Raw genomic sequence first — 11,242 nt, forward strand, 5'->3', positions numbered from 1 at the left:
GCCTCTCTCCACGCTCCGGTCACAGTGATCCTTTGCACGAATGAGCGCGAGACGTCGTTGCCGCGAGACCGTGACATTCTCGCGGTCATTCTCGCAAAGGATCACTGGTACCGTAGCGTCAAGATAGGCCGGAATACTGCGTGGGACATCGGAAGGTGAGAATAAAAAGATTTTGTATTTTAATACAATTTTTAACGGGTGGACAGCGATGCCGTCCGCTCGGCATCGCTGTGATGATCGCTGGTGAAGCTGCCTGTGTAACAGCTCACCAGCGAGCACATAGCGACTTACTAGCGATCCTGACACCTTGATATCGGTGTCGGGATCGCTGGTAAGTCGCTTAGTGTGACGGGGCCTAGGCCACAGCTGTCTGCTTTGCCTTTCTGAGCAAAAAATATAGGGGGACCCCACGTCAAAATTATTTTAGGCCTCCCAGGAATTTTACAGCCAGAAAAGAAACGCATACAACTGTGGCCAATCAGAGCCTCAAAACAGGCCATGTTTATGAACCCCAACCCAGCCTCCATTTAACATCCCATAGTTGTCTGCTATGCATTTCTGGCACCAAAATATAGGGTGGACGTTGCATCTACATACAAGTTTGCACTCAGAAAGGAAACACAGACAACTGCGGGTTGTTATTAATAGCCTATGAAAAGGCAATGAGTATTATCCCCTCACTCACATTCGAAAAATATGAAGCCGCTAACGTATGGCTACTTTTAGTAGCTATGCAATATCAGTGCTCACTACCTAAATTAGTTGTTATGGCTTATATGTAAATTTTTGTTTTTTAGATTTTTATTAGTGTAACTGATATAGTTCCTAATTCCATTTTCTATTTGTGTGTAGGTGCGTGATTACCCATCCCTTTGGGACCCGGCAGACAGGCTGTACAAAGATCGTGGCAACAGGGATCGTTGCTGGGCCAAAATTTTAAGTGATCTGTACCCTGACTGGCACTCCTTTACAAAAGCCACACAGTCACAAATTGGTAACTAACTTTTTCAGGATTATTTTTGTTCTCACTTGTTATTAAAGCAAAAAAGGTGGTAAAAATCTTGTTGTCTTTCTTTTGTAGACAGTGATGTCAAACAACGTTGGCGTTCGGTTCGGGACAGGTTTAATAAATTCATTGCCAGCTGTCAAAAAAGTGGCGCATCCCCAACCAGCAGAACATTTCCGTACTTCCAAGAACTTCAGTTTCTCATCACCAGCCGGACATTGCGAAGGTAAGTTTACGCCAAAAAAAAATACCGCATTCAAACAGTTTTCTTTATTTCAATTACTTCTCGGATATAGAAATTTTACATCTTTTTAATTTTCTGAAATGCTTAGCACACTGATGGTTCCAGTTACTCCTTGGAAATTGTCTTCCACCTGTCTTAGGAGTTTACACAGATGCTTAGCACTTGTTTGACTTCACTCTGCGGGCCAACCTCAACCCACACCATCTTGTTTGGGTTTAGGTCTGGTAACTGTGGAGGCCAGGTCATCTAGCGTAGCACCTTACACAGGCTGGAGGTGTGTTTCTGGTCATTGTCCTGTTGACTACACAAATTATGTCCCAACGAACAGCAAACCGGATGTAAGAGCATGCCGCCTAAAGATTCCGTGGTAGCCATGCTGGTTCACAATGCCATACATTTCGAAATCCACAACAGTTTCACCAGCAAAGCACCCCCACAGCATCACAACTCCTCCTCCATGCTACACGGTGTTAAACAAGCATTGCAAGTCCATCCGTTCACCTTTGTCATTGTATACTCCCTTCGTACTGATTCTACAATTTTCATTATAATGAAAATACATAAAAGTCTTTGAATGAAAAGATGTCTAAGAACTTTTGGTCTCTATTGGACATCTTCACTATGCGTTATAAAGTGCTTGTGAAGCTCCAATAAATTCTGACATGTGCAGCAGCTTCTAACAATACTGCATGTTTCGCTGCCATTTGTTGGCGCTGATTGACAGCAAAGATAATTTGCACTGTGTATATATAGCACGCACTGATTCCAAATGAGTAAAATACAAACATGCGTTATAATCATGCAATGTAAAATGGGGCACCGCAGTTGTCATGAAATTTTTTTGTAGTTGGCCAAACAGTTTGTCCGAATAAAATATGTAATTTTTAATCCTCATGTTTTTCTTTTTTCTCTCAACAGCACTCAAGGGAACATAATTGAAAACGTCAATGAATCAGAAGATGAAGCAGGGTCTTGTGAGGCAGGTGACATCTCGGCACCATGTCGCAACACAACTTCTGATGTAGCCCCATCTTCATCAGCTGCCGAAACATCTGTTTCTGCAGCTGATGAACCATTGGGTTCCTCAGAAGCATGTGTAGCCACTGCCTTTCCGGTGTCTGGAGAGCCGAGCAAAAAAAGAACCAAAAAAAAACACATTGACACCACCTTAAAGGCATCCTCGGACACACTAGATTTGATTAAAAAAACCACAAGCGAGGATGAATTTGATTTCTTCGGCATGACAATTGCCAATAAAATTCGAAGCTTGACACCGGAGAGGCAGTCTATATTAATGACAATGGTGCAGATGTCAATCACTGCTTTACAGGACCCTGCTCCAATAGCATCATACACTAATGTTTTAATGGGCGTTTTTAACCTGTTCCGACCCACACCACCCACCCAACAGCAGCGGCCAACGGAGTATAGGCCAACAAATAACACCAATTACTTTTCTGACTCAGGCAGCTCCCAGGCCAACTATCCGTATACCCCTGAGTACCACTATCTCCCCTAATAGTTACTGTCAATGGTGCACAAAATCCCCCAAAAAATTTGTGTTGTTTAAAAATGTCCGTTTTGGAGTTCTTCAAATGTAATAATATTTGGCTGTATTTCTAGTTTTTCGATGCCAACAATTTATATATTGTTTTCTAAATAAAAAATATTGTATTTACAATTTGTTAGTTTTTTTTGGGTCAGATTAATGCAAATGCAGTGATCTCTGCCTGTCATGTGTCGAGAATCAAAGGACTATGGGCGGGAGGGTCAAAAAGGTGGTTGATGCTGCAGAAACTGTAGGATTTCCAGCCAATGTACTGTGTGTAGGCTTTGAAGAATGAAAATGAGGTGAAATAAATGAAACACACACCATCAATACAGAATCAGAATTGGTTTTATTGATTAATACAACCAAATTTTTTTTTCAAAATTTTGAAAAAGTTTATCACTACAACTTGAGTGGTCCTTTCTTTTGTGACACTCTGTTCTTCCATCTTTCACTGCTGGTCAGGCTGCCCAACACCAGCACAGGAGTATTGCCAATGCACGGCACCTTCGGGACTCATAAAATAGTCAGTAAAGGTTTCTCTCACACGCACACCAGAGTTGGATGGTCTTCCCAGACACACGTTGCGCAGCTGATTACATTGTGGCTGCTGGTACTCCAAATCTACCTCTGAGCTGTACTCCCGAGCATAGTTATGTAGTACACAGCAGGCCTTAATCACAGCATCAACGGTGTCAGTATCCAACTGGATGGCAGTATGAAAGATTCTCCACTGACTAGTCATGATCCCGAAGGTGCATTCCACATATCTGCGTGCACGACTCAGCCGATAATTAAAAATCCTCCGCCGGTCATCCAGTCCCCTTCGTGGGTATGGGCGCAGCAGGGTTGTCGTTAAGGAAAACGCCTCATCCGATACCATCACAAAGGGCACTGGATCTGTGGAACCCGGCAAAGGTCTTGGGGCTGGGAGCGTTCCGCCATCTTGAAGAATTTGCTGACCAATCTGTGATGATCGCAACACCCGAGAATCCCCAGTACTACCATAGGCACCAACGTCAATGGCAACAAATTTGTAATGTGCATCAGCCACCGCCATCAGGACCACAGAAAAATACTTCTTATAATTAAAGAAGCGTGATCCTGATCGTGGTGGCTGCTGAACCCTCACATGTTTACCATCAACTGCACCTATGCAGTTTGGGAAATTGGCCACAGACTGAAAGCCTGCTGCGACCTGCAGCCAAGTCTCCTCGGTTGGGGAAGGCATCACCATGGGCTGCAATTTCTGCCAGATCACGTTACATGTGCACCTCACAATTTGAGAGATGGTGGATTTACCAACTCTAAATTGGAGGTGTAGGGATGTATAGCTCTCTCCTGTGGCCAAAAATCTGCAAAGAAAAAGAAAAACAATATTAGAAACGTTAGCAAAACAAGTAATTAAACATGTTTAACATATTCCCATTTAAGAGACTACATGAAAAAATGTTAAAAAGATATCAATGTCCATCTATGTGTAAGTGACGTGTGAAAGAGCCTCAATCACATACAAACCAAAAAATATATACTTACCGCAAGGTGATGAGCAGCCTTTCCTCAGCAGTGATCGCCTTCCTCATTATGGTGTCCGCAAAGGTCAGATGTGGTGCCAATATATGTAACAATCGGTCGAATGCCGGGATGGACAGCCGACAAAACAAGATGAATTTGTCCGGATAGCTGAAATGATATCATGACCAACATTTTAAATTCATAATGATAATATTTGAAGAGACGGATTAAAGATATTTTGAACTTACCGCCTCAAATCTTGGTAAAGGACATAAAAATGCCCCTTCTCCTGTCGCTCAGCTACAAGCGGGTGCACCCACATCCGTCTGTTCCTCTTCCTCCTTCGTCGCTCCTGCAACTAAAATACAAATAAATGTTACGCAAAAACAAAGAGGCAATGTGCACACATAGCATATTAGCTGGCCAAACTTCAGCACAACTTAAAGAAACTCGCACCGCTGCCTATTCTGCATCTGTCCTAAAGACAGCATGTTCCCAAAAAAAAAAAAACAATGTCCCCCACTAGACAAAACGGCAACTGAACGGAAGATGCCGTGAGCGTGGTGAGCGGCTCAAAGGACCACATAGTCCGACGGAGGATGAGTATATCACTGGGTTTTTTTTTTTATATATATTGGTTACCAGATTAATTTATCCTGGTCTGGAACACAGTAACCACTACTCCAGACCATGGGTACCATCCGAACATAAAGCAGTAAATTAAAAGGATGGTTTCCACTCCTATGGCAGAATTCTTGCCACCATTATGAAAAAAAGTGAGATGCTGAATATTTAGCCACTACCATAGGAGTGGTTCAGAAGCAGTTTTGTCAAAAACCTTAGCCACCCTGGCGAGGAATACGGACGGGTGAGAGGCGCTTAAAACACGCATTAGACACGGACCAATGATTCTCTATGGGGTCCCTCGCACCAGGCGTATATTTCTCCTCCGTATCCTACGCTCCGTGCCAATGACAGCATGCTGCGATTGTCAGCGTACTACGCCAATAGTACTCCAATGCATTGCAACTGATGATTAACGCATGCAAGCACTATACCCTGCGGCCGCCATGGTAACGATAGGGAAGCATTGCAGATGCGACCTATAGCGCATGATGTGCTGCACAATAAAACGTAAGGTGAAACCAGCCTTACCTCCTCTCTGTGGCGATTAATGTTTTGCAGCATAAACCACATCAAAAGGATTCGATATGGCCTGCGGAGCAGGCACCGCTGTGTGATCTGGTTCTCGGCCATCAGGGCACTATACTGGGCACTTGAATGCTGGATGTTTGTGCTGATACTTGCTTTTGGCTAGCAAAATGGAGAATGGTGGGGGTTGGCCAAGGAAATGACATCACCTTTTTTTTTTTCCTCATTCAAGTTGCCATAACTTTATGTATGTTGTCTGCTTTGCAAAGCGCAGTCAAAACTGCACCAAAAACCGCACTCAAAAACCGCAAGAAAACCGCATGAAAACCGCACCAAAAACCGCATCAAAAATGCAAAAAACGCACCAGAAACCGCACATGCGTTTTCCAGCGATACGTGCGGTTTTCGATGATGAAAAAACCGCAGCAAAATCCGCAGCGTGTGCACACAGCCAGTGCTTTGCAAAAGTATTCGCACCCTGGAACTTTTCAACCCTTTCCCACATATCGTGTTTCAAACATAAAGATACCAAATGTAAATTTTTGGTGAAGAATCAACAACAAGTGGAACACAATTGTGAAGTTGAACGAAATTTATTGGTTATTTTAAATTTTTGTGGAAATACAAAAACTGAAAAGTGGGACGTGCAATATTATTTGGACCCTTTAACTTAATACTTTGTTGCACCACCTTTTGCTGCGATTACAGCTGCAAGTCGCTTGGGGTATGTCTCTATCAGTTTTGTATATCGAGAGACTGAAATTCTTGCCCATTCTTCCTTGGCAAACAGCTCGAGCTCAGTGAGGTTTGATGGAGATCGTTTGTGAACAGCAGTTTTCAGCTCTTTCCACAGATTCTCGATTGGATTCAGGTCTGGACTTTGACTTGGCCATTCTAACACCTGGACACATTTATTTGTGAACCATTCCATTGTAGATTTTGCTTTATGTTTGGGATCATTGTCTTGTTGGAAGACAAATCTCCATCCCAGTCTCAGGTCTTTTGCAGACTCCAACTGGTTTTCTTCAAGAATGGTCCTTTTTTTGGCTCCATCCATGTTTCCATCAATTTTAACCATCTTCCCTGTCCCTGCTGAAGAAAAGCAGGCTCAATCCAAGATGGTACCACCACCATGTTTGACAGTGGGGATGGTGTGTTCAGGGTGATGAGCTGTGTTGCCTTTACGCCAAACATATCGATTTTGGTTTAATCTGACCAGAGCACCTTCTTCCAAGTTTGGTGTGTCTCCCAGGTGGCTTGTTGCACACTTTAAACGACACTTTTTATGGATATCTTTGCGAAATGGCTTTCTTCTTGCCACTCTTCCATAAAGGCCAGATTTGTGCAGTATACGACTGATTGTTGTCCTATGGACAGACAGTCCCACCTCAGCTGTAGATCTCTGCAGTTCATCCAGAGTGATCATGGGCCTCTTGGCTGCATCTCTGATCAGTCTTCTCCTTGTTTGAGATGAAAGTTTAGAGGGACGGCCAGGTCTTGGTAGATTTGCAGTGGTATGTTGCTCCTTCCATTTCAATATGATCGCTTGCACAGTGCTCCTTGGGATGTTTAAAGTTTTGGAAATCATTTTGTATCCAAATCGGGCTTTAAACTTCTCCACAACAGTATCACAGACCTGCCTGTTGTGTTCCTTTTTCTTGATGATGCTCTCTGTGCTTCAAACAGAACCCTGAGACTATCACAGAACAGGTGTATTTATACAGAGGCTTGATTATACACAGGTGGATTATATTTATCATCATTAGTTATTTAGGACAACATTGGATCATTCAGAGAACAACAATGAACTTATGGAGTGAGTTTGTTGCACTGAAAGTAAAGGGGCTGAATAATATTGCACGCCCCACTTTTCAGTTTTTGAATTTCCACAAAAATTTAAAATAACCAATAAATTTCGTTCAACTTCACTATTGTGTTCCACTTGTTGATTCTTCACCAAAAATTTACATTTGGCATTTTTATGTTTGAAGCATGATATGTGGGAAAAAGTTGAAAAGTTCCAGGGGGCCGAATACTTTCGCAAGGCACTTTAGATAATAATAATAATATTCTTTATTTATATAGCGCCAACATATTCCACAGCGCTTTACAGTTTAACAGTTTCAAAACACAAGTCATAAGTAACAACGTTAACAATACAATAATTAAAGCAAAATAAGACGACCCTGCTCGTGAGAGATTACAATCTACAATGAGGTGGGGGAGATACAAAGTACAGGTGTGTATTTACAGTGATGTATTTACAATGATGGTCCAGCCATCTTGAGGGAGTGAGGGATGGATGGAGATAGTGAATGGGCTACTCATGCACACTTCCACATAGAATGATTTTGATTGGTTAACGTGATAGGCCGCTCTGAACAAATGTGTTTTGAGGGAGCACCTAAAACTATGCAAATTGTGGATAGTCCTAATTTCTTGGGGTAGAGCATTCCAGAGGATTGGCGCAGCGCGGGAGAAGTCTTGTAGTCGGGAGTGGGAGGTACGGATTAGTGCAGAAGTTAGTCGAAAGTCGTTTGCAGAGCGCAGAGGTCGGTTAGACCAATAGACAGAAATGAGGGAGGAGATGTAGGGGTGTGCTGAACTGTGGAGAGCTTTGTGGGTGAGAACAAGTACTTTGAATTGGATCCTATAATGAATTGGCAGCCAATGTAAGGACTGGCGAAGAGCAAACGCGTCCAAGTACCGATTAGCCAGATAGATGACCCTGGCTGCTGCATTAAGTATGGACTGGAGAGGGGATAGTCAAGTAACGGGGAGGTCAATTGATAGAGCGTTGCAGTAATCCAGGCGGGAGTGGAACAATGCTACAGTGAGGGTTTTTGTTGTTTCCATGATGAGAAAAGGGTGGATTCTAGAGATGTTCTTTAGGTGTAAGCGGCAAGAGCGGGTAAGAGATTGTAAATGGGATGAGGAGAGATTGGTGTCAAACATAACACCCAGATGGCGCGCCTGCTGCCGGGGTGTTATTATAGTGCCACCCACAGAGAGGAAAATGTCAGATTTAGGGAGGTTAGTAGACAGCGGGAGCAGAAGAAGCTCCATTTTGGAGAGGTTGAGTTTCAGATAGAGAGCGGGCATGATGTTGGAGACTGAGGACAGACAGTCACTAGCGTTCTGTAGTTTCAGCGGGGTAAGGTCGGGGAATGATGTATATAGTTGTGTATCATCAGCAAAAAGATGGTACTGAAAGCCAAATCTGCTGATAGTCTGTCCAATTGGGGCCATGTAGAGAGAGAAGAGAAGGGGGCCAAGGACTGAGCCCTGAGGTACCCTGACAGCGAGAGGAAGAGGAGATGACGTGGAGCCAGAGAACAAAACACTGAAGGAGCCATCAGAAAGATAGGAAGAGAGGCAGGAGAGAGCAGTGTCCTTAATGTCTAGTGACTGGAGCCTAGGGAATAGGAGATGGTGGTCAACAGTGTCCAAAGCTGCAGATAAGTCAAGAAGAAAGAGCAGAGAGTGGTCACTGTTACCTTTTGCTGTCAGAAGGTCATTGGTCACTTTGATGAGTGCAGTTTCAGTCGAATGTAGGGGGCGGAAGCCAGACTGTGAAGGGTCTAGGAGGGAGTGAGTGGAGAGGTAATGGGTAAGGCGGGAGTAAACTAGGTGCTCCAAAAGTATGGAGATGAAGGGGAGATTGCTGATTGGTCTGTATTTGTTTGTACAGGATGGGTCAAGAGTGGGTTTCTTTAGTAATGGAGTAACGATGGTGTGTTTGAAGGAGGATGGGAAAATGCCTGAGGAGAGGGAGACATTAAAGATTGTAGTTAGGTGAGTTGTGACGACTGGAGAGAGAGACTGGAGGAGATGTGAGGGAATCGGGTCGGTAGTGCATGTGGTCGGACGAGAGGAGTCTGGAGACTTCTTCTTCTGTGATGGGAATAAATGTGGAAAGTGAGCCGGGGAGATGCAGGAAGGGATGGGAGTTACAGCACTTGGTGGTTGGGAGCAGATTTCCTAATGGATATTATCTATTTTTTCTGTAAAGTGGGAGGCCAGGTCATCAGCACATATGTCTATGAAAGGGGCTTGTGCTTTTGGCCTAAGGAGGGAGTGAAAAGTGTCAAAACGTTTCTTGGGATTGTTGGCTAGTGAGATCAGGGTGGTGAAGTAGGTCTGTTTGGCAAGATGAAGGGCAGCGTTATAGGTTCTTAACATGAATTTGAAGTGGATGAAGTCTTCTGGTGTGCGGGTTTTTCTCCATAGGCGTTCAGCACTCCTAGAGCATCGCTAGAGAAGTTGAGTTTGCGATGTGAGCCAGGGCTGTTTTTTTCTTTGCTTGGAGGTTCTGAGGGCGAGCGGAGCTACTAGGTCAAGGGTGCTTTTAAGAGTGCCGTTGTAGTGATGAACAGCCATATCAGGACAGGAAAAAGAGGAGATTGGGGACAGTGATGAGTGTAGGGAGTCTGAAAGTGTATGAGGGTTAATAGCTTGTTGTCTTATTTAGATGGGAGATTGAATAGAGTCGGACAAAGCCAGATCAAAGGTGTTACCGTCCTTGTGTGTCTCAGAGGCTGAGAGCTGCGAGAGGCCTAGAGAGGTGGTTAGTGATAGAAGCTGGGATGCAGATGTGGAAGTATGGCTGTTAATGGGGATGTTGAAGTCTCCCAGGATAAGAGTTGGTAGTTCTGAGAACATGAAGTGCAGCAGCCAGGCAGAAAAGTGGTCAAGGAAGTGGGTGGGTGAGCCTGGTGGCCGGTATATGACCGCTACTCTGAGGGAGAGGGGACGGAAGAGCCTGATGGTGTGGACCTCAAAGGAAGGGAATGAGAGTGATGGAACTGGGGGGATGACCTGGAAGGTGCATTGTGGGGACAGGAGTATGCTGACTCCGCCACCATGTCTGTTTGTGTGTCTCGGGGAATGAGAGAATTGTAACCCACCATAGGAAATGGCAGCAGGAGAGACAGTGTCATAATCCTGAATCCAGGTTTCAGTGAGGTTCAACAGATTAAGAGAGTTGTTCAGAAAGTAGTTGTGCCAGAAAGGAAGCTTGTTACAAACAGACCATGGATTCCAGAGGGCACAATTAAAGGATGGAGATGAGGGAGTGCAAGCAATATTAATAAGATTATTATGGTTTCGTTATGAGGTAGGGTAGGGGTTGAGGTTGGGGGATGGTGGACCAGGGTTGGGGGAGATGTCCCCTGCAATCAGTAGGAGTAGGAAGATAAAGAGCAAATAGTTGTTGGATTTGCAAGTAGTTTTTTCTGCTATGTGTTGGGGCAAGATGGGCTGAGGTGTCTCAGGAAGGTGAGGAGTGGATTGGAGCTGTACATGGGAGAGGGAAGTGTATGAATCTTGATGGAGGGGGGTGGGGTGGTGAATGTGGATGGCAAGGGAGCACAGAATAGAAATAAAGCACATGGCAAAGTGTGGGTTACCTGATTCCTACCCTGATTAACTGTCATGGATAACTGCTGTTTTTTTATGCTTAGCTTCTGTGATACTTTATTTATGGGATGCCTGCGTGCAGTTATTTGCATCAGTTAAAATCCGCCAAAAAGGCAGACAAGCGGATCCGTTCTCAACTGATGTGAACGGATGGCACAGGATCCGTTTTTAGATGGATCCTGAAAATGAGGAAATTTAAAGGAACCGCTGGCCGGGAAGAGAGAGAGAGAGAGAGAGAGAGAGAGAGAGATTTTTTGTCCGGCACCCAGGCAGAATTTAATTTGGGATTAATTCAGTGTCTGGAGGATCCGCCGGCCAAAAAAAACATTGCAAGCTCCATTTGGAAATCTTTGAGGAT

At 44.2% G+C, this 11,242-nt stretch overlaps 1 long non-coding RNA gene across 1 annotated transcript; it reads left to right on the forward strand.

Annotated features, from left to right (window-relative positions):
• Positions 1 to 740: 740 nt before the first annotated feature.
• On the forward strand, positions 741 to 2,437 carry LOC141074154 (uncharacterized). Its single transcript, XR_012227141.1, has 3 exons — positions 741 to 994; positions 1,082 to 1,232; positions 2,169 to 2,437. It is a non-coding gene; the product is annotated as an uncharacterized lncRNA (long non-coding RNA).
• The last annotated feature ends 8,805 nt before the right edge of the window (positions 2,438 to 11,242 follow it).

The sequence above is a fragment of the Dendrobates tinctorius genome, unplaced genomic scaffold (genome assembly GCF_039654945.1).
Source record: "Dendrobates tinctorius isolate UK_male_01 unplaced genomic scaffold, ASM3965494v1 ptg000326l, whole genome shotgun sequence".
NCBI lineage: Eukaryota > Metazoa > Chordata > Amphibia > Anura > Dendrobatidae > Dendrobates > Dendrobates tinctorius.